The sequence below is a fragment of the Cavia porcellus genome, unplaced genomic scaffold (genome assembly GCF_034190915.1).
Source record: "Cavia porcellus strain 051 isolate PalLab524CR breed Dunkin Hartley unplaced genomic scaffold, mCavPor4.1 scaffold_6, whole genome shotgun sequence".
NCBI lineage: Eukaryota > Metazoa > Chordata > Mammalia > Rodentia > Caviidae > Cavia > Cavia porcellus.
In genome coordinates this window covers 41,195,286-41,223,183 of record NW_026947489.1, presented here as the reverse complement: position 1 = coordinate 41,223,183, position 27,898 = coordinate 41,195,286, and the positions used below count along the sequence as shown (strand labels likewise).

General features: G+C 40.7%; 1 protein-coding gene across 2 annotated transcripts in view; it reads right to left on the bottom strand.

Annotated features, from left to right (window-relative positions):
* The window catches only part of Gatad2b (GATA zinc finger domain containing 2B), an 84,028-nt gene extending 58,947 nt beyond the window's left edge, over positions 1-25,081 (bottom strand). The window contains exon 1 of one of the 2 annotated variants that reach the window (XM_063250499.1): positions 24,871-25,081. The gene's annotated coding sequence lies outside the window, so the exon portion shown is untranslated. The remainder of the gene's footprint in view (positions 1-24,870) is intronic. The other variant, XM_003475557.5, reaches the window with a different exon arrangement.
* Positions 25,082-27,898: the final 2,817 nt, after the last annotated feature.

The following is a 27,898-nucleotide window of genomic DNA, read 5'->3' as shown; positions in this document are numbered from 1 at the left end:
TGTCTACATGTCCCCCAGACCTCATCCAGTCACAGGAGGGGATTGTTCAGAAGTAGCTGTCTACAATGTGTGATTGATTCATGATGCAATGGTAGTGCATAGTGCTAGGATTAAGGGTGTGTGATTACCAAATCATTTCACTGATTGGACTGGCACTACCCTAATCCCAGTGGACTTAATACAATATAGGGACAGAAAGAGGCTTGTCTTCACATTGTTGTTCTGCTACATTTCGAGCATCATGAACTGTTCTTCTGTGCCCAGCCACTCTACCTTGGTGCTAACCAATTATGGACTGAAATCTCTACAAACTTTGAGCTTACTTGAATAAACCCCTCCCTCCCATAACTTCAGACATCAGATATTCTGTCAGAACAAGAGAAAAATAACTTAAGACAGAATTTGGTATATCAGGAGTGGGGTTGTTGTTGGAACTGCACCTGACCAAATGGTTCAGAAGCCTTTATGATTGACTTTAGGAAGAGTTTGGAAGGGTCTGGAGATACCAACTGAAAAAGTACAGCTGGAAAACTTTACCCTGTATTTGATGGGAGATTCTCGTCAGAGCTCAGAAAACCAAAAGCTGATTAGAAATTCTGCCTGTAAAGACTAGGTTCAGGGGATTTGTGCTGGAAGAAGGGACTCTACTGGCTGCTGGACTACAGACAATGTGTGTTATGGTTTGGCAGAAAGTTTATCTGCATTTTGCTTGTGTCCAGAGATTTTGCCTGAGACTGAGACTAAAAGTGGTAGACTAGGGCCATGGTGGAACTTAGGTGGCTGCACAAGAAAGCAATTCACCTGCCCTCTTGGTAAGTGCCCCTGGTGCAAGCCAGGAAGAGAACCAGTCACTGTCTCCCGTGAGCCTACCAGCCCATGCTGAGAATCAAACATCCCAACTCTCCCCATCCACCCCAGCCCTGAGCAACTGGGGACAGAGGTCTGAGCATCTCTTGGGAAGATGACCATATGCAATATAGCAAATATGGGAGATTTCCTTCTATCTTCTATTTTGAAGCAAATGTTGTATTCACTGTTTTGTTTTGTTTTAACAGTTTTGCTCTATTCAATATTCTCATTCAATTGGTTTTATAAAGTTCTGTTTTAGGTTTGATTTTGCTATACCTAATTGATTGGACAACTATGGTGAAGATAACAAGACATACTATGGTACCTACTACTGTTATCCCAGTATCCTGCTGTGAAGTTCTGTACCAATTTCACTGCACTGTCTTGATTGACTTTGTTCTGTCTTGTTCTGCTGTATTTTTCCTACCTTCAAAATAAAATTTTAAAAAAAAGTGGTAGACTAATCAATCTTTTTTCTGTTTTTGACTAATTAATCTTACAGAATAAATCTCAAGGCAGTCTAATGTTGAGGCTGTAGGATGGCTGCTGGTAGGGGGTGTTAGCCAGATTTATGTTGAAAATCAAGATGATTTAAAATGCAAGACTGGCCAGAAAGGAAGCTCCAATAAAGTTGTGGGTTGCAAAAACAGAGTAGAGCAGATCTTGACTGCTGCAGAGAGAATTAAAAAAAAAAAAAAAAGGCCTGAGGTCATTACAAGCAGCAGCAGCACTTTACTCTCTGCAGCCTCAAAATTACAAAAATGAAGACTTTGCTTTAAGAAGAAAGTCCCAGAGCACCATGTTCTAGAATAATGGCAGCCAAGGGAAATTGTTCAGGATTTGGTTCATAGGCAGTCAACCCCAACAGTCAAGAGAAAAGGAAGCCTAGCTACTGCTCCAGCTGGTGGCGGACCTTGGAATCATCCATGTGGTGCTGGTTTTAGATACATGCAGAATCTAAGAGTTGTAGGGTCAGGAAGGCTTCCCCTCAAATTTCAGAGTGCACCCCTCAAAGGTCAGTGTATGAAACTGTGAGTCTGAAACCAAAAGTACAGTGGCAAGTGGAGAAGCCAAGTACATGGCTGTGACCACATACCTGGAAAACTACCAGGAAAGCTGGAAGTGAACTAGTGAGATTTAATGTTTGCCCTGATGGATTTTGGACTTCCTTTGGTTCTACTCCTCTGTAGTCTCCTATTTACAACTTTTGGAATGGAAATGTCTACCTTGTGCCATTGAATGTTCAAAGTGTTTAACTTTCTTTTCATTTGTACAAGGGCTTGAAGCTAAGAATTTACCATAAATCTCAGAGGAGACTTTGGACTTGGAACTTTTCAGCAATGCTGAAACTACTGGGACTTTAGCAACTCTTGTAAGATGGACTAAATGCCTTTTTCATAAAGGGATATACATGAGTCTTTGGGTACCAGGGGTGGAATGTTATGGCTTGTGTTTAGATGTTTCCTCAAAGTCTTACCCAATCATAAATGAGGCTTTTGCAGAGGTGGCTGAATCTAGTGTGTGTGACTGTTTCATGGTACAAGACTAGGATTAAGGGTACTAGAATTACTCAAGAAGCTGAGGCAGGAGGATTGTTGCAGGACCAGCCTGAGTTACAAAGTAAGCTCAAGACCAGCCTGAATTGCATAGGGAGATCCTGTCTCAAAAGACAAAAAAATAAAAATAAAAATAAAAAAACAAAAAACAACAACAAAGCAGAAAGAGAGAGAGAGAGAAAGAAGATTGCCTCCCTTTGTTGATTTTGCTATCACTAGAAACTGCTGCCCCTCTGTTAAGCCACCCTTTTTTTTTTTTTTTTTTTTTTCTTTTTCCTTTGTATTGGTACCGGGGATCAAACTCACGACTGCCTGCTTGCAAGGCAGGCGCTTATGCCGCTGAGCTAAATCTCCAGCCCCCAAGCCACCCTTTCTTGAAGTCAACCAATTATGGACTAAAGCCTCTATAAACCTTTTCTCCTTAAACATAGGGTGTTGGGTACTTTGTCACACCAACAAAAAAAGTAACTAAGACAATAATGTAGCTGATGAAAAATATACTGCTTAGTAAAGAAGTCTTTTGGAATCAAAGGTATTTCCTAGAAGGTAGTAATCCTAGGTTTTACTACCTAGAAGTATTAAGAATGTAAAGTTTAGTTACATTAATATATATCTGTTCACACCTATTAACCTGCAAACTGTTAAATTTAATTCTATTTGTTCTAATGAAGAATTTTGGACATTTATCTTTCCCATTTGGCCATAACATAACTAAGAATGTGATAATCAAAATTCAACCTTCTTTACTGAAAAGAACATACTTATATGGAAGTGGATCATGTGTTCTGACGTTGTATCTAAACAAACTCCAATAGAAAAAAACTGCCTGGTCTAGAGGAATGCTTCATCGGGAGGAAGCATCTGACAGACTATTAACTGAGATTTACTTACTGGCCAAAGCACAGAGAACCTATAGGAATAAGATGTTATCTTTAATTTAGTTATAACTTTTGTTATAACAAAGATCAGTGAAAATTTTGACTTGGATTTGGTATATTAGACAGAATTGTCTTTTTTTTTTTTTTTTTTTTTTGAAACTGGGTCTTGCTATGCAGTTCAAGCTGGTCTTGAACTCACTATGGAGCCCAGACTGGCCTCAAACTCATGGAGATCCTCCTGTGTATGTGCTAGGATTACAGGCATGCACCACCAACACCCACCAAATATGTCTTTTATCAGGTAGTGATTATTAACTTTAAAAAGCTTACTGTTAGCTGGTCATGGTGGCTCATGCCTATAATCCCAGTACCCAGGAGGCTGAGATAGGAGGATCGTTGAGACCAGCCTAGGCTACAAAGTGAGCTTAAGACCAGTCTGCACAGAAAGACAGTCTCAGACCAAAAAAAAAAAAAAAAAAGCTTACTGTTAACCAGACACGATGAGACACACCTGTAATCCCAAAACACTGCGACAGTGAGACAAGAGGATCTCAACTTCAAAACCAACCTGGGCAATTTAGCAACTTCTATCTCAAATGAAGAAGAGAAGGAGGAATAGTGGCAACATAGCTCAGCAAAAAGGACGTGGGTTCAATCCCAACTACAGTGCCCTAAAAAAAATAAAGTAATTTACCACCCTAAAAGTTCCTTGCAGATAGGTTTAAAAAAAAGACAACAAGAACAAAACCCCAGGGACTCGCTGTGGTCTATGTTGCCTAGACTGGCCCCAAACTCCTGACCCCAAGCGATCCTCCTGCCTCAGCTTCTACAGTAGCTGAACTATAGGCATGTACGGTATGTGCCAGCACAACCAGCACGAATAGGGAATGTTCTGTGTTTATTTTTCTTTGCAGTACAAGGTTGAACTCATGGTTGTTACACTGAACAATATCCTGTCTTTTTTAAAGACAAAGTCTCACTAAAATTGCCTAGACAAGCTCAAAATTCTCCTGCCTCAATTGTCAAGACTACTAAGATATACAGTCACGTGCCACGAGGCCCAATCACAAACTGTTTTGTTTGCAGAACTGGGATTGAACTCAGGGGTTCTAACCACTGAGCTACTTCTCCAGTCCTTTTCACTTCTTATTTTGAGACAGGGTCTCATTAAATTGCCAGGCCACACTTGAACTTTCAATTTTTCTGCTTAAACCTCCCTCACTGCTGGAATTATAACTCAGCTCAATTATAGATTTTTTAATGAAAGTTTCCCACAAAGTTTCAAAAGCAGAATGAGTTTTAACAATTTAAACTATCACTTATTACTGCTACTATTTAGACAGGTCAGCTAGCAGAGTTTTTTAATCTCAATACTATTAACATTTTGGGTCACATAATTTTTTTTATTGTGGGTCACTTTATGATGTTTAGTAGCACCTCTGACCTCTATGAACAAATGCCAATAGCTTTAACAATTCCAGTCTTGAAAACCGTAATTCATACTCTCAGCTAAGAAACACCGTGTTAACCAACACCAAAACATTTTAGCTTCAACAGTCTCAAACTTGGAAGTGAACACAAGTACTACCAGAGAAAGTTAGAATAATGTTTCTCTTAGAGATGAGAATGGTAATTACTAAGAGGAAGCATGAGAAAGACTTCTAGGTAAAGATACTCTAGGGCTAGGGATACAGCCCAGCACCTACCTGGCAAGCACATGGTCCTGAGTTCAATCCACAGTTCGCAAAAAAAAAAAAAAAAAGATACTCTTATTTTCCCCCCATACATACATTACACCTCAAGTGATTATAAAGTTTAACAAAAATTGACAAGCAGAAGAATGATGCAATTCCTTTCCTCAATTACTGATGGAAATGAGGTATAGAACCACAGCATCTGAGGCATAGAGAGGTAAGCCACCAAAAACTTCTCGACGGTATAATCATTTACCCTTGAATTAAAGACAGTTTGAATTCAAGTCCTTTCTTTATTCACTCAAAAGAGGAGGAGGAGGAGAAAGAGAAAAAGAAAAAGAAAAAGAAAACCCAGATGGGAACATTTTCAGGACCAAGAAACAAACTCCCAATATTGACTGAACTGTTAACTACACGGGAGTTCAGAGTATTACATAATAATAAAACTAGCTGGGTGTGACGGCACATGCCTATAGTTTCAAATCTCAGGCAGCTGAGGCAGGAGGATCACTGTGAGTTCAAGGCCAGCCTGGGCTACATAGCAATTTCAAAGCAAGCCTGCAAAACCTTGTCTCAAAAAATAAACAAAAGGGCCAGAGATTTAGCTCAGCAGCATAAGCACCTGCCTTGCAAGTGCACAGTTGCGAGTTCGAGCCCCAGTACCAAAAAAAAAAAAAAAAAAACCACATACTAGTCTACATATACATTCCTAAATCTCTTGTGAAAAACAATTATCATAGGCCTAGATATTTTTGTATTTATCACTTCAACTTGTTACGAGGGAAAGTGAGGGGGATCAAGCTCAGGACCGTGTGCATCCTGTTGAGTTTTAGCACTCAGCTAGATTCCCAGTCCCTGTTGATTGCCTTTCCCACCACCATCAGCACCACTGGGGATTAATTCTTCCCAACACTTTTTATTTTAAGATATGGTATCACTGAGTTCCCCAAACTGGCCTTCAACTCATGATCTTCCTGCCTCAGTCTCGCAACTGGCTAGAGTTACAAGGCATGCATCATCACACCTGGCCTCTTTTATATCCAAGGCAACTTTGCTAAGATTCCTTTTTGAAGGGTTTTTTAAAAAGAGAAAATGATTGTACAAACACTTTCAGTTAATTAAAAAAAAATTCTGGGCTGCATATTTAGCTCAGTGACTAAAGCATGTGCCTAGTAAGCATGAGGTCATGAGTTCAATCTCTGATACAAAAAAAAAAAATTCTACAGCTATGACTTTGAAAACTATAACAGTTTTGGTTTGGGTTTTGGTGCTGGGGATCAAACTCCGACCACTCTACCAATGAGCGATTATATTCCCAGTCACTTAATACAATTCTTTCTACTGGCTGTTGAGACAAGGCCTCACTGAGTCACCAAATTCCCCAGGCTGGACACAAACTTAGGATCTTCCTTCCTCAGCCCCCCAAATGCTTGAGTTACGAGTGCATACCACCATGCCCAGTCCTTTGGTAGGTATGTAATTCTGTCAAACCTGCAAGGTAAAAGTAGAATCATGAACAGCAGCAGTGACTGACAGGGACAAAATGCATTAGACTTAGACTTACTCAACAAGATAATACTACTGAGGAATCATTTTGAAACTTCCATTAAAGTCAGTTACCTAGCTGATTATTTTCCCTTGATTTTTTTTTTTTTTTTGGCTTTTTCCTTTTTTATCGGTACAGGGGATCGAACTCACGACTGCCTGCTTTCATTTATGCCGCTGAGCTAAATCCCCAGCCCCTATTTTCCCTTGATTAAATTATCCAAAAAACAGCTAGATACAGATGGCACATAACTATAATCCTAGCATCCTAGGAGGCTGAGACAGGAGGAAGACTACAAGTTTATGTGCAGGCTGGGCAATTTAGTATTTTCACAAGCCCTTTCAAAAAATGAAAAAGGGCAACTGGGCATGGTAGCACTCACCTGTAATCTCAGCACTTGGGAGGATGAGCAGGAGGACTACTGCAAATTCAAGGCCAGCCTGGGATATACAGTGAATTCAAAGCTAGCCTAAACTATATAATGAGATCCTGTTCCAAATAAACAAACAAAAAAGAAAAGAAAAGGACTCAGATTGTAGTTCAATGTGAAGGTACCTAGTTCAATCTAAAGTACTGCAAATAAATACCACATATACCCCTTTTTAACTCTTTCAGTGTCACCTCTGATATTTAACCTATTTGATAGATACAACTGCTGCAGATCACTCATCTTAAATGGCAGAAAGAATGCAAACCATAAATGAGACAGTTCATTTTCTATTTTCTGCTCACTCTACAAATTAGTTACATGTTATATACCGGCTTTTTTTTTTTTTTTTTTTTTTCAAGACAGGGTCTCTCTATGCAGTTTCAGGCTGGCCTTGAGCTCACTTTATAGCCCAGGCTAGTTTCCAACTCTCAACAATCCTCTTGCCTCAGACTCCCAAGTGCTGGGATTACAGGCATGAGCCACCACGCTGGGCTACAGACGTAAATGCAAGACATATAATATTAAATGAGCCAATGAGCCAAAATTCTTTTTTCTATAGTTTACTCTGATGGATATTAGTTAGCACTTTCTCTGTACAGTACTGATAATTACAGTGTATCTTTTTCCAACTGAACTCTCAAGAGTCACCCCAGAAAAGGCAAAACACCAAATTTAAGGCCATGGGGGTAGGGGAACATAGTGGTACAGTGCTTCCCTAGCATCTGAGGTCCTAGGTTCAATTCCCAACTTGGGGGGGGGGGGCGCAATAGCCCTGATTTTATCCAAGGGGGGGCGTGGTTGCCATTTATTTAAACAAACGAAAAAAGAAATCCATTCTTCTTCATCAAGGTTTAACTTTTCCTCCCTAATACTAAAGACTGAACCTAGGACTTACGAACTGAGTTACATACCCAGACTTTTATTATTTTTTATCTTGAGATGATAAATTGCCCAAATTGGGCTAGAACTTGCAATGCTCCTGCCTCAGACTCCCAAACTGCTGGGACTATAGTCATGGCATGTGCCACCAGACCCAGCTAAAAATGTTACACTGAAAGAAACAAAGCAAAATCTTGAGAATAAATTTTAGTCCAAATACCAGACTCTTTAAGCTTCAACATTTTAGAATTAAAACCCACTTCACATGCCTTCACTCAGACTAACACAACAAACCATTCAATAAGACAATTGAAGCTTTCAGCCTCTTCTCTTCATTTCCTAATACTGGAAGCAAGCAGCAAGAAGACAAAGAACATCACTGAAGTTAATATATATATTTGGGGCGGGGGTACTGGGGATCAAACTCACAACCTTACACTTGCCAGGCAGGCACTTACACCGCTGAGCTAAATCCTCGGCCCCAAGAGTTAATATTTTTTAGTTGGTGAATTTTTGATCAATCAATGAAAGGAAGTATTTTAGAAACTCAAATTTAAGAAATCTATCAAAAGCTTTGCTCTTTAGAAGCAAACCAACAATCTACTGAATAAAACAAATTATCTTTATCCTAAAAACAAAAAAATGAGAAGAGCCAGGTATGGTGGCTCATACCTGTAATCCTAGCACTCAGGAGGCTGAGGCAGGAAAATCACTGTAATTCAAGATCAGCCTGGGCTATATAATGAATTGAAGGCCCACCAGCCTAAACTACATAGTGAGACCTTATCTCAAAAAAAAAAGGAAAAACAGAATGAAATGAAACCAGGGGCCAGGGTGATAGCTAAGTACCTGTCTGGCAAGCACAAGGTCCTGAGTTTGATTCCTGGTACCAAAAAGAAAGAAAGAGACCAGTTAAGAGTAAAATATAAAAAACTAGTCAGGGATGAAACTTAAGTCTTGTAAGAAATTTCCTTAATATCCCCCTCCCTTGAAAACAATATGACCCTGCAGACCTAGCAGCTTGCCTCTACTAATGGAATTCACAAAAACTTTAATATGAACAATCCATCAGAAACCTACTTCTTCCTCCTGAAACTGCTACAGGCAGTAATATCACCATAAATTCAAGGTCAGCCTCAGCTACAAAGTGAGATTATGCCTCAAACAACCAAAAAGTAAATAAATAAGTAAATAGGTCCTTGTTTCTATAAATACACTCCATACTATAGTAATTATTTTAATGTCTTTTCTACTAATTATATCCTCAGAGTATATGAAGATTTATCTTCATATTCTCTACGACACACACACAAACACACACTTTTCATAGATGAGATGTAACAAATGTTCTGTGAGCTGGCTGAGGTGATGCACACCTGCAATCCCAGACCAAGGCAGGAGGATCTCAAATTAGAGCTCAGCCTGGGCAATTTAGCAATTCAGGAATACATACTTTCAAAATGAAAGAACTAGGGATGTTGCGTAGAGTGAAGGCCTTGAGAGAAGGCCTTGAGTTCAATTCCCAGAACTATGAGAGACAGAGACTGGGGAGGATTTTAGTTTAATTACCAAACAACTCCCAAGAAATTGGGTAAGCGGGGTGTGGTAGTATATGTGTGCTAGTGAACTACTCTGGCTGAAGCAGGAAATAGCAATTTCAACTGTACTGTGAGCAACTTAGTGACCTAGTGAGATCCAGTCCCAAAATGAAAGGCTAGAGATATAGCCCAACATGAATACCATGGGCTCAATCCCCATGGTAATCCCCCCAAAAAAAGAAAAGAAAAATTAAATGAATAGCAGTCATGATGATAAACGCTTCTAATTCCAGGTATCCTAGAGGTTGAGGTAAGAGTATCACAAATGCAAGGCCTAGAAATTTAGCACAACCTTGTGTTGACATTAAAACAATAAAAGGGCCTGGAGTCATAGCTTGGCATCCCCTGAGTTCAATCCCCAGTACTACCAAAATAAAGAATGAATTAAATAAAAAAATCACCCATTAAGAATAATACCAATACTAACCTATTTTATGTACAACAATGAAAATGCTAGATTCTTTAAGAATAAAAAAGACATAACACACAAAACTTTTTAGGACAACCAATAAAAACCTAAATTAGGCATGGTAGCACATAACATTCCTAACATTCTGAGAGGCTGAGGCAGGAGGCTAGATAGTTTAAGTCCAGCTCAGGGAATTTATCAATTTAAGTATACCTTTTTTTTGGTCTTTTTCCTTTTTATCGGTACCGGGGATCGAACTCACGACTGCCTGCTTGCAAGGCAGGCACTTAGGCCGCTGAGCTAAACCTCCAGCCCCAATACCTTATTTTTTAAAAAAAGCTTTTTTTTGTTTTTGGCTATGCAGTTCAGGCTGGCCTTGAGCTCACTTTGTAGCCCAGGCTCAAACTTGCAATGATCTTCCTGCCTCAGCCTCCCAAATGCTGGGAAAAAATATTTTTACGAAGGGCTGGAGATATAGCTCAGGGTGAATGAAGGCCCTGGGTTCAAGTCCTTGTATAGCCAAAAAAAGGAGAGGCACCTGGGGAACGTCTCTCAGTGGTACTGTAGAGCATTTCATGAGTGCAAGGTGCCTAGGACACAATCCTTAGCACACCAGGAAAGAAAAATTTAAAAACTAATGTGCTAAACAGAACATGAGCAAAAATTAACATTTTTACATACTAGTTTCCATATTATAAAGAATCAAAACTGGCATTCCATCTTACTAAAAAATTTTGCAAAGCAAAGGAAATCATCAACAGCATGCAGAGACAACCCAGTGTAGGAAATTTTAGTAGGTATTCCTCAAAGGACTATTATTTAGAACATATAAAGAATTGGAACAAATCAGATCCCCAAATTTAAGGATCCAATCCGGAAATGGGCATCTAAGATGAATACACATTTCTCATAAGAAGTATAAAAAACAAATATATTAAAGAATTTCAATATCACTGATCATTTGAGAGCTGCAAATTAAAACAACACCGAGATTCCATCTCACCCTAGAAAAAACACTAATTATTAAGAAATCAACCAGTAACAAATGCTGGAGGAGCTGTGGGGAAAAAGGAACACTTCTCCATTGTTGGTAAGAGTGTAGACTGGTACAACCACTATGGAAATCAGTGTGGAGGTTTCTCAAAAACCTAGGACTATTTGGTACTGGGGATCAAACTCACAACCTCAAGCTTGCCAAGCAGGCCACTAAGCTAAAACCCCTACCTCAGAGGCACCATATGATCCAGCTATTTCCTTTCTTGAGAGAATTAAAAACATCACACCACAGGCATATATGTGTACCCATGTTTACAGCAGTACAGTTTGTAATAGCTAAATCTTGGAAACAACCCAATGCCCATCAACCAATGAATGGATAAAAAAGATTTTTTATACAGTGGAGTACTACTCAGCCATAGAGAAACATAAGCTTCAGACATTTCTAGGTAAATGGATGGACACTGAAATCATACTTTTTTTTTCTTTTCTTTCTTTTTTGGGGGGTGTGGATCAAGTGGTAGGATCCACTGAGATGCTCTTTACAGGAAATAAAATTAACCTGAAGAAGGGTATATGGACCAAAATCAAATATAAGAAAACAAAACTCTGTGTGATAGGGAACCAGAGAGTAATAGGGGCAACTGGACCAATATTTATGGGTAGGTTGGAAAGACAGGCTTTAATAAGTAAAGAAATACAACTAGAGATCAAGTCCAGGAGTGAGAAAGTTCGGAAACACTTAGGTAAATAGCAGGTTGCCCCCCCAGTATAAAACCGAGGGTGTTAGGGAGACCCAAAAATACTCAGTACATGCTTGGGGTGGGGGGAGGAATAGTCTTAAAAAAGACAGCAGAAGACATTACTAATAGTGTATCAGGAACTAAAACCCATTATTACTCACACCACTCTGCTTAGATAGAACTTATTCTATCCCAGTTTATATACAAGCACTAGATCTGTGGGCACAGACAGCTATCCCAAAGTTATCAGGATATAGCACAGTAATCATCTTAAATTTCCTATTAACTTAATCCAGATCCCTGTATAACTTATACTGTTGTATCATAACTGATCTTAGTTAAATTTAATTTGTTTGATTGCTGCTTGTTATCGACATTTTATTCAAAACTGTTAGGCTGACAGTATCAAGTCAAGACAGTATACACAACTATACTGAAAATGACAATGATTCACTATGATACCCATTCTGATTTGATTACTACCTGTTTTTGTAGTTCTACACTATCTACAAAGTTGTATTTCTATTAATACTGTTATGTACTGATATATTCAATTATAATCTGATGATACAGCCAATTCTAATAACACAGTAACCATGGTAGAACTCCTTGTACAGCAGTTTTATATGTCTTTTTAGTTTTAGGTGTCTACAGGAATATGTTGTGTTCTGTCCTGCTTTGTTTTGTTTCTCCCTCTAATATTGAAAGGATAGAAATACATGTTAAGATTCATGCTTGCATAAAACCTATGAACAGTTTATGAGAACTGATCTTATGACACATGATGAAATGAACAAATGCTTTGAAGGAAAAAAAAAGGCACTACAGTACCTAGTGCTGATTCTGGAGTATCATGATGTGAAATCCAGCAATACTATTAATCTTTGTTCAAAGCGATTTTAGTCTGCTTTAGTTTATTTAATCTCATAAATGAAGATATGGATAAATGCGTACATGTTTAAGTGTATAGGATTGATAACCATATTACTAAGTTTTTATTAGATAGTTGAACAGAACTATTTGCAGTCTCTCTGTTTGAATTCCCATTTATGTTCCACTTTTGTATCTTGAGCAATTATTTGTAAGAGGACAATATGTAAACATCAACAAGTGATTTATTAGTTTTTTTCTTTGAAAGTATGTATTATTTCTACCCGTTTTCCGTTTTGTCTTTCTTTAGAAAAAAAAAGATGTATCACGTATAAGTACAAATCCTATGATGAATGTGATCATGTGAATCTAAATCGTACCAATAAACTTAACTAAAAAATCAAAAATAAAATAAAACAGTAAAATACCAGTTTCTAAACACAAATTCACTTAATTCATAAAGCCATAGAATGAATAATGCTAGAAATTTTACTTTCCTACTACAATACTTTCCCTAACAATGGAATTCCTCACTCATTCTTGTGTCCTCACCAAAGTTTAGGACACAGCACAAAACTCACACATAACTACAGACATTTTAAAATTTCCTTTTTTTTTTTTTTTTTTTTTGGACACAGGTTTACCATAGATACAGGTATTAGGTCTAACTCTCAAATTTTATCCAGGAATGGTGACACATATCTGTATTTCCAACACACTGGGAGGCTAAGCCAAGAGGATCACCTTGAGTTCAAGGCAAGTCTGGGCTCCACAGTGAGTTTAAAATCATTCTGAACTACACAGTGAGGTTCTGTCTCTTTCGAGAGGTTGTTTTGTTTGTTTGCTGCTGCTGCTGTTGTTGTTCAAGACGGTCTCACTATGTTGTTTAAGCTGGCCTGGAAACTCACTATATAGCCCTGTCTGGCCTTGAATTCACTGTGATTCTCCTGCTCAACCTCAGTGCCAGTATTACAGACATGTGCCATCATGTCTGGCTTTCTCTTTTGTTTTTTTGAAACAGGGTCTCACTATGTATGTCAGACTGGCCCTTAAACTCACTATACAATCCCAGGTGGACTCACACTTGTGGTGCTCCTTCTGCCTTCGCCTCCCAAGTGCTATGCTACTATGCCTAGCTGTAACACATTTACTTATAAATACTATAGTTTAAATTCTAGTTCCTGGGAAGAGTACTGGCTATTCACACCAAACACCCCAGAACCTAACAGTCATATCTTGGTAGTCAGCATCCTTAAAACTTGTTGGATTAAAGAGCTGGGTGTGGTGGCTCATGCCTGTAATCCCAGCACTCAGGAGGCTGAGGCAGGAGGATCACTGCGAGTTCGAGACCAGCCTAGGATACAAAGTGAGCTCAAGGCCAGCCTGGACTGCACAGTGAGATCCTGTCTCAAAAAGGCAAAAAAAAAAAAAAAAAAAAAACACCTTGTTGGATTTGGTACCTAGGAAAATTCTGCACCCATGCTCTATTTAGTACTAGAGCTGCAAGCTGGAACTTTTTGGTGTTGACTGCTTCATAGCACATTACCTTCCCAGTCAAAATAATGTTTGGTATTTGCCATTTTGGTAATCATTGTGCCTCCGGAACTAATAAGTACCAAGGTATCACTGTAGCCCAATACTCCTACATCCTTTTGTGTAACCTGTTCATAGCAGTAGCTAAACACACAACTGTTTGGATTCCTTAGATAGCAACACATCAACCTAGCCACATGAACATTACACTGACTGAAAAAGTACTCCTCCCTAAAAAAAAATACTATCTTATTGGGCAAGTCTTTTCAATGTTTTTTACTGATAGATGAAAGTTACATCCTATTAGATGAAAGTTTGGAACTCAGGGTGAGTATCAGTCAGATGTTTATGCTTTAAAAGAGAACAGGGGCCAGGGATTTAGCTCAGTGGCATAGCATTAGCTGCCTGGCAAGCAAGAGGTGTTGAGTTCAATCACTGGCACCAAAAGAGAGAGAGAGAGAGAGAGAGAGAGAGAGAGAGAGAGAGACCTTGCCTCAAAAAAAAAAAAAAAAAAAAAAAAAGGAGGAGAAAGACAAGGGGGAGAGAGCAAAAAACAACAAATTTCTTAAAATTTCTTTTGCAGGACCAACATGACAGCTAGGTGTCATAATTCCAGCACTCTGGGAGGCTGAAGTAGTAAGCCTAACATAAATATATGGCCAACCTCAGGTATATAGTGGGCTCAAAGCCAGCCTGAATTACAGAGTCCCCTGTCTCAAAAAACCAAAAAATAAGGCCGGGGATTTAGCTCAGCAGCTCAAGTACTTGCCTAGTAAGTGTGAGGTCATGAGTTCAATTCCCGCTATCCCCCGCCCAAAAAAACCTCCAAAAAATAGCAAGGCATGGTGGCACACTTGTGATCCTAGCACTCAGGAGGCTGAGGAAGGAGGGCTGGTGTGAGTTGAGGCCAGCCGGGGCTACAAAGTAAGCTGAAGACGAGCCTGATCTGCATAGTGAGATCCTGTATAAAAAGACCAAACAAATAAATAAATGGCACAGGATGCACCTTATAGCAAAACCCCTCAGTTCAATTACCAGTTCCACAAAAATAAATATTAACATTTTTAAAATGTTACTGGTGCCAACTGCAGTGGCACACACTCATAATCTTAACAGTTGGATGGCTGAACAAAAGAACTGCTGTGAGTTGGGCATGGTGGCGCACAACTGTAACACCAGCATTAGAAAGGCTGAGGCAGGAAAATCTTCAGGGATTTCCAGGTTGGCCTGGGCTACATAGTGAGTTCAAGGCCAGTCTTAAACTACACATCAAGACCTCATCCAAAACAAAACAAAGACTCCAACTTTGTCCTTCTGCTTCCACAACACCACAAAAGAGACATCTAAAGGGTTGAGAGAGTTCTATATAGAATTCTCTCAAGGAAGAGTCCATTTATCTCTTTTTCTCATTGAAATAAAATGGATTTGGGGGAAAAAAAAGGTTCATTTATTCAACAAATATTTCTGAGTATCTTTTAGATGACAAGCACCACACTAGACATAGGAGATACACTGGTAAAAAAAAATACATTTCATCTTTTGCTTTCAGGATACTCACAGTCTACTGAAGAGGAGATAAACAATATCTATATAGTAATATCAAAAAAGGAAAAAGAAAGAAAGAAAAAAAAGGAAATATATTAAATCTGTTGAGGTAAAGTAAAAGAAGGCTTTCCATGGGAGGAAGTATTTAAAGTGAGCTTTGGAAGTTGATCTGGGAATTAAAAGAAGGTATCTATTCACATGTTAGCTGAATGTGAAGTAGAGAAGTAAGGCTAGAGAAAGAAAGGCCAAAATCAAGGGTCTTCAATACTATGCAAGTTGAAATTTTACTTTTAATGACTGGAAACTATTACTATTAAGAAGGGGAAAAGGGGCTGGGGCTTTAGCTCAGCGGCATAAGCGCCTGCCTTGCAAGCAGACAATTGTGAGTTCAATCCCTGGTACCGATTTAAAAAAAAAAAAAAGAATAAAGGAGGGGGGAATGAATAGTCAAACAGCTACCTGAAAGAACATTTTGAAGATAATATGTCTAGAGAGGGGGACAAAACTGCGGAGATCAAGGCAATATTCCAAATAACAGTTACTGCAGGCCAGGCCAAGGATATAGCTCAGTGGCACAAGTACCTGACTGGCAAGTGCAAGGTCCTGAATTCAATCCCAGTATCCCTCCCACAAAAAGTTATTGTAGGCCTGAGTTAGGAAATTAACAATAGAAATACAAAGAAAACAAATATACATGCAGAATTATTCACAAAGCAAAGCAAAGTGATGTTCACATTTCTGGCTTAGACTACTCAATGAATTATGAAAGGTAAAAAAAAAAAAATGAATGCTGAGTGTGGACTACCAGATACAGAGATCCATACAGCCATATACTACAGACAAGTGGCCACATATATTTTGAGGCCACATATCAAATATATGAAGATTTTTTTCAACAATTATTTATCATTTCAATGGGAAAACAATCATTTTATTACCATTATTTGTATAATGCTTTAAAGTTCCCCAAACATCTTATGGGCTTAGGATGTAGCTCCAGTGGCAGAGAAGTTGTCTGGGATGAACAAAACCCTGGGCTCAATCGGCAATATTGAAAACTCTACATTGTGCTTATCAAACTTCATATTTTTTTGCAAACAAAAATGAGATTAGGAAAACAGATTATTTCTACACAACCAACAAATGTTACTACACTCCAGGCATTGTATTAGGCATGAAACAAATACCAAAATAAATATCATGGACACAAATCTATCCCTTCAAAGATCTTATATCAAGCTGAGTATGGTGATGCATGCCTGTAAACCAGCACTTGGAAAGCTGAGGCAGGAGAATCCTTGCAAGATGGAGACCAGTCTGGGCTACAAAGTGAGCTCAAGGCCAGCTGAACTACATAGTGAGACCCTCATCTCAAAAAGGCAAAAACTGGGGCTGGGGATTTAGCTCAGCGGGATAAGCATCTGCCTTACAAGCAGGCAGTCATGAGATTGATTCCTGGTACCGATTTAAAAAAAAAGGAAAAAAGAAAAAAAGACCTCATATTATAGGAAAGAGGTCAGTAAGCCATAAGTGTAACAAATAGGGCTGGGGATTTGGCTCAGCGGCATAAGCGCCTGCCTGGCAAGTGCAAGGTTGTGAGTTCTATCCCCAGTACCACACACACACATAAAAAATAAATAAACTGGGTGTGGTGGCACATTCCTTAAACTCAGCACTCAGGAGGATACTGTGAGCTCCAGACCAACCTGGCCCATGAAGTGAGTCCAAGATCACTCCGTCTCAAAATACCAATAATAAATAAATAAATGTAATTAATAAATAAATGTAAACAAACATGTTACAGAGTTAAGTGCTATAAAAAATTCAGGCAGGGAAGGATTAGTAGTGAGAGATGGAGAGACTGAAGGTACAACTTTACTACACAGGGATAGAATAGGCCCTCAATCAAACGGTGACAATTTAAGCAAAAACTTCAAAGAGGTACAGCAATATGCCACATTCATTATCTTGATGGGGAAAACTATTTTCCTACCAGCAGAAAAGGTTGGTGCAAAAGAACTAAGATAAAGAGTGTGACTGAGGTACTTAATGAACAAGTCACTGTGCTAAAATGTTGGAAGCAAGACAAAAGATGACAGTGAGTAAAGGGGAGATGTAAGCGGCAGATTACAGAACATCTTCAGGCTACTCTAAAGACTTTTCCTCTGAAAGAAATGGGAATTCAAAAATTAGAAACCAGCAGGGTGCAGTGGTGAATGCCTAAAATCCTAGCTATTTGGAAGGCTGAGGGAGGAGAATCCCAAGCCTGAGGTGACTCCTGTCCTCCCTAGGTAGCTCAGTTGTAGAGTGCTTGCCTAGCATGCATCAGACCACAAGTTCACCTCCCAGTATAAACTAATAAATGAATAAATAAATCCATCCATCTTTATCCAAAGTCACATAGTAAATATACGAATAAGCCAAGATCTGATCCACAAGGGGCTGGGGATTTAGCTCAGCGGCATAAGCACCTGCCTTGCAAGCAGGCAGTCGTGAGTTCAATCTCCAGTACCGACAAAAAAAAAATAGACAAAAAAAATCTGAACCACAACTTCGAGGCTCTCTGTCATGAGATTATGAATTTAAATTATGAATTATGAATTTAAATACTCTCAAAAAGCTAAGTTCTGCCAAGAATGCCAAGTCACACCTGTAATTCCAACACGTGGGAGGTGGAAGCAGGAGGAATGCTGTGAGTTCAAGGCCAGAAGGGGCTACATAGTGAGTTCAAGACCAGCCTGAACTGCAAAGAAAGATCCTGTCTCCAAAAAAAAAAAAAAAAAATGAGCATAATGGTACATGCCTGTAATTCTACCACTTTGGGAGCTGAAGCAGGAGGATCACAAGTTTGAGCCAGACTTGAAACTCAGAAAAACCCTGCCTCAAAATAAAAAATAAGAACAGCTGGGAATGTACTCAGTGCTTTGGTATTGGTTTCAAAATCAACACCACCACCAAAAAAAAAAAGGAAAAGAAAAAAAAGCTTAACTTTACAAATATCTTGTAGGTAAAAGATGCACAAGTTCTGCAGTTAACATTTGTAATACTGGAGTTGGGCATGGTGGCACATGTCTGGAGGCCCAGCCCTCAGGAGGCTGAAGCAGGAGGATTGATAAGAAGAGCTAGAAGCCAGTCTTGGCTACACAGTGAGACCCTGTCTCAAAAAATAGAAAAATAAAAAAATAAAACATTTGTAATACTAGGACTCACGCAAGAATTTATTAATCCTGGTGTCTAATATAAATTCCTACAATCCAGTCTGTATTTTGTAAGACTACAAATTCTACTTCTCCTTAAAATGAGAGATTGGAAAGCTAATGCAAGTGAGCTCAAGGCTAGCCTGGACTATACCTTGAGATCTTGTCTCAAAAAACTAAAATAGTGGCTGGTCCGATGGCAGTGGGTTATTAGAACTTATTAACATTGGTGTCACTAAAGTTGGTATACCACCCCCCCACTGCTAGATTTGACTGGCTAAAAAAAATAAAATAAAAAACTAAAATAGCCAGGTATGGAAGCCTGTAATCCTAGCACTCCAGAGGTTGACGAAGAACTGTTGGGAGTTCAAGATCAGTCTGGGCACAAAGTGAGTTCAAAGCCAGCCTGAACTGCAGAGCAAGACTCTGTCTCAAAAAGACAAAACCAAATTAATTAATTAATTAATTAAAGAGAAGATCAGGAAAGCTTTGATTAGAAGAATAAACTATGACTGTCAGATTCAAGTAATAGTTGCCCAAATTATGTAGAAAATGTATACTATGTGAGAAAAGCAAGAGAATACCTCAAGAATATGGAATTAACATTGTGTTCCTTAATTTCCTTACTAGCATACTGGTCAGTATAAGTTCACACATTGCCAAAGATGTTTCTGCAATTATTATGACTCAGATCTAGGACCTGAATATTTCATACCTCAAATTAATATATTATATTGTTATTCATCTTTTGCTTTGGTACTATGATAACCCAAATCCTTCAAAGCATGTTGCCAGCCCATAGCAATGTAAGTTGATGTCAAAGACTCTAGGGAATTCTGAGGGATACACTAAACATTACTTAGTCATCATTTAATCATCTCATATTAATGACCATGGGCCCTCCTCTCCTACTTATCAACTCAAGCTGTGTAGAAATACTTCATAAATCCACAAACAAGAAGGTGAAAGATGCAACATCAAAAGGGGTAACCTGCTGGGTTAGAAAGATTAGATCTAGTTCGACATGAAAGCACATGCTTTTCCCAGCACTTGGGAAGCTGAGGCAGGAGGATCACTGCAAACTGGAGGCCACCTGGGCTACACAGTGAGTTCAAGCCCAACCTGAACTACCCAGCAAGACTCTGTCTCAAAAAAACAAAAATGGGCTGGGGATTTAGCTCAGTGGCATAAGCACCTGCCTTGCAAGCAGGCAGTCATGAGTTTGATCCTCGGTATCGATAAAAAAGAAAAAAGACAAAAAAAAATTAAAAAAAAAATAAAAGGAATCATGCTTCAGTTCAAAGGCCCTTGGTTTTTTTGTTCTTTCGTTTTTTTGTCTTTTTGAGACAAGATCTCACTATGTGGTTCAGGCTGGTCTTGGGCTCACTTTGCAGCCCAGGGTAGTCTCAAACTTGTAACAATCCACCTGCCTCAGCCTCCCAAGTACTGGGATTACAGGAGTATACCACCTTGCCTGGGCAGTTTTGGGTTTTTTGTGGGGAGGAACACTGGGATCCCCTCAAACTTGCCAGGGAGGGGCCACACCACTGAACTAAATCCCCAACTCCAAAAGCCCTTGATTAAATCCCCAGTACCAAAACAAACAAATGAAAGATTAGATCTATTCTTCAGAGGCTTTCATCACTAGTATACAAACAGAACATCTCTACTTTACTGCTTCCAGTCACCAAAATCTCTTACCAGTAGAAATCTCTTACCTATAGAAAAGCTTCAATAGAACCACATTTGGTGGCATGCAGCCATGATCGAAACATGCTTGTAAGGCTAAGGCAGGAGGATCAAAGTTTAAGGCCAGCTGGGGATTTAGCTCAGCGGCATAAGCACCTCCCTTGCAAGCAGGCAGGTCATGAATTCGATCCCTGGTACCGATAAAAAGAGGGGGAAAAAAAAAAAAGAAAACTATAAAAGTTTAAGGCCAGCTTAGGCTACACAGCATATTCAAGGCTACACCCTGACTTACAGAGACCCTGTCTCAAAAATTAAAATAAAACAAAACACTTCACAGGTCGCTGTATGTAAACCATACATAACTGGGCTGTCAGATGCTTTCTCCCCCAAGAACCAGTCCTTTTCAAGAGAAACAGAACTTCCTTACGTATCTTTTCCAGGCTTAGCCAACAGAAGGGGAACTGCAACTTTGTGTGATACTGTCTGATAGTCTACATTTTTCCTGATCAAGAGGTAGAAAGTCTTATGCCAGTACACGATTTGTAGTCAATCTGAGTGTGTGCCTTATTTATTTATTTATTTATCTTTCCTTCAAACTACCTCAGAAAATGTCTGGTTATCGTGCCTTGACATGTAAAGATACAGGGATTCAAATACTGCAAAAGTCTGAAAAAGCAAGTCCCTCAGTCCCAGTGATAGCCCAAATCTTATGACTTCTCTAACAATTGTTTTAATCAACCAGAACTAGTTTAGTTTTCCTCAATGGGCCCAGCAACATGAGCCTTCAAAGGTAAGTGGGGAGGGGCTGCTTATCAGTGTGCCGCTCAGTGAAGACTAGCTAGCTAACACGGAATATGCTCCAGTTCAGAAACCAGGACAAGATCGCTGCTGTTTTCTACACATGTGCTTTCAGCTTTATTTTGGGGGAACAAGGTGGGGGAATTGAGAGGGTTAGGGTTAGGGTTAGGGTTAGGATCTGTAAATTCAAACAAGAGGCTTACTTAACATGTAACACACAAGACTCACTGCTAAAAGCTAGGGTGAACCTAGTGGTTCCTGCATATGGTATCTTGGACAAACTGACATCTCTTCCATTCTGCTGTCCTCTAACCAAAACCCAACCAGTTGGTCCACTTTAGCCCAGGTGGAACCAGAAAAGGGAAGGGAAAGCCCTCCAAATGGGACAGACAGTACACGGTGCTTTTTATTTCCTGATAGTCTTTTTTTTTTTTTTTTTTTTCCCCCTCGTACTGGGGATCGAACTCACAACGTTGCACTTACCAGACAGGTGCTTATGCTGCTGAGCTAAATCCCCTTTTTTTTCCTCATAAAGATGTGGTGTTTTTCTTTTGTACTGGGGATTGAACTCACAACCTTGTGCTTGCCAGACAGGCACTTAGGCCACTGAGCTAAATCCTTGGCCCTAATAAAAGTCTTTTTACGAAAATGTAAAACTCGTTTTAACTTTAATGTACAAAGCCATATGTAACACTTGCACTTTAACAAAAGCAGGCTAGGGGCTGGGGATTTAGCTCAGCGCATAAGCGCCTGCCTTGTAAGCAGGCAGTCCTGAGTTCGATCCCTGGTACCGATAAAAAAACGAAAAAGACAAAAAAAAAAGCAGGCTAATGCTTAAAAAACACATCATTAAATGTATATATTTACATAGCATATTTAGTTTAATATTTAGCTTTAAAATTTCAAGTAAGTTTTAGCAAAATAAGATGATTTTAAATAAATTACTTTTCAAAAATGTTTAACTGTGTGGTCAACAACTTCAAAAAGACCCTGTATTTAGTATCTCCTTAATATACATTGTATATCACAAATTTTACAATTCTTTGGCAGTAATTTTCTGATTGTGACATGACTGCTGTGCAACAGTACCCAGCTTTTGAAAATACTTTAGGGCTCTAAGATTTAGAACCAATGCCTCACAACTCTCCCACCATCCTGTGCTCTTATGCTAAACACAGCAGAGGTTACTGCTAGAGTTGAAGAGTTAATCAAAGAACCTGGTTAACACTGCTTCTAGACAAAATTTGAATTCGGCCTCTATTCAGATACTTTGATTACCTCTAAACAGGAAACTAACAGACCTCACACACAGTTGGAGGAGCCAAACCACTGTGTTCTAAAGATGGATGCTACTGTCAACTACCAATTACTCATCTCATCAAGAATGTCCTTAACTAAAGAGAGGACAAAAGTCTATAAACTTCATCTCTTCCCAAAAAGCATTGGTCCTTTGACCAATAAGTGTAGCTTTTTGATTCCTGATAATTAATACACCCAGTGCTCAGCACTCCCAGCACTCAGCAGAGGCAGGAGAGTCACCATTAAGTTGGAGGCTATCCTGGGCTACATAGTGAAGCTCAAGGCCAGCCTAGACTATTCAGTGAGATCTTGTTTGGAACAAAAAATATTCATCTACCGCATGCCATGATTACTATCACTGCCTCCAAACTAAAAACCACATTCTTCTAAGAACTAATAATAGCACACCTGTAATTCCAGAACTCAGGAGGCTGAGGTAGAAGGATTGCTTGGAGTTCCAGGCCAGCCTGGGCTACAAAGTGAGTTCAAGGCCAGCCTGAGCTACAGCACAAGACCCTGCCTCAGAAAGACAAAACAAAAACAAAAAACAAAATTTAAAAAACCCTAGTAATAGTTAGAGCAGACCAATTCATATAACCTATCTGGTTACAAACAAAAAAGACCAGAAAAGCCTGTCCCTGATCCAACCTATGTTCAAACACCCAGTGACTGGTTATCAGTCACCAAGAAAACTATCACCATTTCATTTCCAACAGCAGAGAGGCCTCCCCTAAGAATATACCGAACCCCTCCAGAGGCCCTCCTTTAGCACTTCCAGAAGTAGCCTCCTTCCCAATCAAGTACCAACAGAAATGCTACTCTACAACAATACTCTATCACAATACTCTTAAGATTGCCCCAGCATGAAAACTAAGAATCCAACAAGTTATATGACTTTGAAGAAACATGTATCAAAGAGCAATAAGTTAACACTAACCTTTCCAACATGTTATTTTCCCGTAACATATCATACTGGCAGAAAAACTGTAGTGTAATGCTTACTGGGGCAGGCACTGGATGGCTGGAGGACACAGGTGGGAGGAAAAGTTTTGATTTTTTGTTTTGTTTTTTACTTTGCACCATATGCACGCACTGCCATTTCAAAATATAAATTTTGTAAAAAGAAAATGTTTTAAAAGCATAACAGCATCAGTTCTTCTGCAACACAGATTTGTAAACCCACTTTTACTCCACCAGTCCAAATCCTCCTCCTTTTTGCAGTGTGGTATACAAACACTGTTCTTTTCCTTTCCTGAAACGTTAAGTAGCCCTACCTCTTCACACACAGAAAAGCCCTCCAAACAACCATTTATCAGATGAGAAAACTGGTTCCCAGAAGACTACTTGATTCTCCAGAGGCCAGCAGAAAAGACAGCTCAGCATTCACATGCCACCCACCATTAATGCCTCCATCTCCACAGTCAAACCTCGTGTTTGGAGGGAAGTTGATACTGAGGAAGAACCCAAAGAAGCCACAATACCTTTATGAACGTAGAAAACTACCCGGGCCATAAAGGGTGTCTAATGGCTCTCCAAGTCATAGTTAGTTAGGTCCTTAGTGAAACTGACAGCAGGGATGCAAAAAGTACTGTAAATCTCGACTTGCTAGGGAAGGATAAGTTCCTCACACCTCAAGCACTTAACTGTGAAACAGCCCGTGCGTCCCAATGCCCGGCTGGGAAGAGTGCTTTGGTCGCTACCCAAGGTAAGTACCCACACAGGCTAGAGCAACTGCGTTCAGTCTAAGGGAGGGCGAGAGAACAGTGGACCACGAAATAAAGAGTCAGGTTCCGCACTCCTAATCCCTTTACCTCAATACGAATAACGACTCTGTTTCCTTCCCCCTTGCGGACCCCCCATTTGTTCAGTCCACCTTCACGCGCGAAACCGAGCGCTGGGAGCGGCCCCCGCACCCTGAGGGCACCCCTAGGGGCGGAGAGAGTTAAAGGGGGCGCACAGGAGAGGAAAGAAGGGGAGCATGGCGGGCAGAGCAGGGAGTGAAAGCAAGGATGGCGGGGAAACGGGGCGCGAGGGAGGGGAGGGCGAGCCAGGGAAGACGCGCAGGGACTCGAGCCGGGGCGCGCAAGGCCGGAGTGAAAGGCCGGGACGCGCGCGGAGGGGGAGGGGACGAGGTGAGGGGAGCGCGAGGCGGGGGCGCGCGATGCCGGCTGGGGGAGGGGAGCGAGGCGGGGGCGCGCGGGCGGGCGTCGGCTCGCGGGCGCTTCCCCTCCCCCCGCCCTCCACCTTTCCCTTCCCCCACCTTCGCCACCACCACCTCCTCCCCAGCTTCCCTCCCTTCCAAGCTCCTCACCGCCCCCGGGCGGGCCAGCGGCCAAGCTGGCCTAGGCCAAAGCTCCTCACCTGGCGGTGGCGGTGGCAGTGGCGGTGTAACTCCCGGCTAGCTCGCCTCCTCAGGCGGCAGTGGAGGCGTCGAAAAAGGAACAGGCGACGGCACAGTGGGCTCCGGACCCCGAGGACGGGACCAGGGGCGGGGGTGGGGGAGAGGGGCGGGCCAGACCGGGGCGGGCGGGCGGAGCAGACACTGCGGTACAGACGGGGGCAGCGGCGGCGGCGGCGGCTGCACCGGCGGCGGCGGCACCACACAAACAAGGACGCTGATTGGGCAGCTGCCAAGCGCCTTGACTCCGCCTTACTCACACGCCACGACGCCCATTGGACAACCTGAGCCGGTCACCCCGCCTTCCTCTTCATGGACCTACCAATAAAAGCTGGAATGCTGAGGCTTCGCCCCGCCCTTAGACAATGAGTGGGAGAAGAAGTGACGATTGGCGTAGTGAAGAACCAATTCTAAATTGGAGAGGGGGATGGTCTAGCGGGGGCGCGCTAATGGGTACCTCAGCCAGTCCCAGACACATCCGGGTCTTTGACAACCCATTAAGTGTCGGGGGTCAAAAAATCGCTTCAGGCTGAAACTTTACCTTAGAGACGTTTTAGTCCCCAGGCAGCCTCCGTACCCAAGGCTCCCAAAACCGGGATTCCCCTTTGGCCAGCTTTCATTCTTTCAGTTCTAAAGATGGGGCAGTCGAACGGCGGTGTGCTCGGCGGTGGGCGGTGTTTCATCGCGACAAAATCCAAAAATTTCATGATAGAGCTATCTTGGCCTAAAGCGCTTGGGCCTTGCTATTTGGGGCGTGGCGTGTCCTAGTCTACCCAACGCCTTAAACTTCCTGGTGTCCATCCACCTCTGCCTGGTCCTGTCTTCACTAAACCACGGGAGCAGAAAAAAAAGCAGCAAACAAAATTTAGTGAGAATTTACGTTGTACAGGGTCAGCACAGCTCCTAATCTCGATACAGACCGGGGCAGGGGGGTGTGGGTCCTGCTGCTCTGGCTAGGTTCACAGCTACGTTGTTCCTCTTGGATTCTAGGCCCAGCCTCTATTAGCCTCCTTTCTTCCGCGCAGCACGGAGCCCTCTCATGAGTTCTCTGGTCTCTGCAGAGCTGGGCACAAGTGACCAATTATCACAAAATCAGTATGTTGAGAGTATATTAAGTATTCGAAAACTTAACATTTTAGGGAAGGAACTGTGCCCAGACACTGGAGTATCTTGTTTATTTCCCATAAGTTTGTGAGGCAGGTACTGTTGCCTCTATTTTACAATGACTTTTTAAAACAACACACGTTATGTGGTAAAGCTGACATTTGAACCCAGATATAAGAGAAAACAGGCTCAGGCTGAACGTGGTGGTGCATGCCTGTGATCCCAGCAGTGGGAGCCTGAGGTCCTGAGCTACATAGTAAGACCCTGTCTCAGACAAAAAAAAAAAAAAAAAGAAAAGGAGGAGGAGAAAACGGCCTCAGAGAGGTTAAGTCCTTTGCCAAAGTCAGACAGCTAATAACCAAGCAGTGGTTTAAACGTAGAAATACATAACTGATTTCAGAAGCACTAGCACATACAGTATTTTCAAATGATTTAGCACTCATGCTGTGAGGATAATAGAAGACAAGACCACCAAAAAAAAAAAAAAAAAAAAAAAAAAACTTAGGTAAAGGGTCCAAGGATATCTGCCTGGCAAGTGTAAGGTAATGAGTTCGATTCCTAATACCAAAAAAAAGCAATTCAGTGAAAAAACTTTGGTAAATGGTTTCAGTCTCCAACACATACACAAACTTATACAGACTCACAAACACATATTCTAATTCTTACTTTAAATGGATGAAACCTGATCTTGAGCTGGGGATGTGGCTCAATGGTACAGCTTTTGCCTTGCACACACAAGGCCCTTGATTCGATCTCCAGCAAAAAAAAAAAAAAAAAAAAATACAGAGGTGTAGGGGTGCACATCTATAATCCCTGAACACTGAGAGGCTGAAGCAGTAAGACTGAAAGTACAAACACAGCCTAAGCAATTGACTGACTTAGATAACCTGTTGCAAAATAAAATTATAGGTGAAGGCCAGGGATTTAGCTCAGCAGCATAAGTGCCTGCCTTGCAAGCATGGGCTCCTGAGTTCAATCCCAGTACTAAAAAAAAACAAAACAAAACAAAAACAAAAAAAAAAACCACCGAGAGTGGTGATGTAGCTCAATGCAAAGCCCCTGTTCAACCCCAATACTAAAAAAAATAAAAAATAAAAATAAATAGGGGTTGGGGATTTAGATCAACGGCATAAGCACCTGCCTTGCAAATGTGTGGTTGTGAGTTTCATCCCTGGTACCGATAAAAAAAGAAAAAGAATAAATAAATATAAATAAAAATAATTTCTATGCTAGTATAGTGGCCAGGTAAAGATGTGGTCTGGGGATTTAGCTCAGTGGCATAAGCGCCTGCCTTACAAGCGCGTGGTAGTGAATTCGATCCTTGATACTGATTTAAAAAAAAAAAAATGGGTAGTCTCTGGAGTTAAGTTCTAGAGTTTGATCTTAGCTCTGTTTTGTGGTAATGAGGATCAAATCCAGGAACACCTTAGAACTGAGCTACATTCTCAGCCTTTTCATATATATAACTGCATATATAACAGCCTTTTCATACTGTATGTCCTCCCTATGCAGGTTAGCCTGGGCTTGGACTCACTTTGTAGCCCAGGCTGGCCTCCAGCTCACAGTGCTCTTCCTGTTTCAGCCTCCCAAGTGCTGGGATTACAAGTGTGCACTACCGTGCCCAGCTTCTGTTTTTAAATTTTGAGACTGGATCTCCCTACATTGCCCTAGCAGGATTTGAACTCCTGCCTCAGCTTCCCCTTAAGGCCTCAGTCCTGGAACTGCAAGTACTGAACTTTGACTGTATTTTTTATGAGTTGTGTTATTTGGATACAAATTACTTGATCTCTGTTTTCTATGGACTAGTTTCTCCATCTGTAAAATAGGAATGTTAAGAGTGCCACCTAATAGGATAATTGTGAGGATTGTAATTATATATATATATAT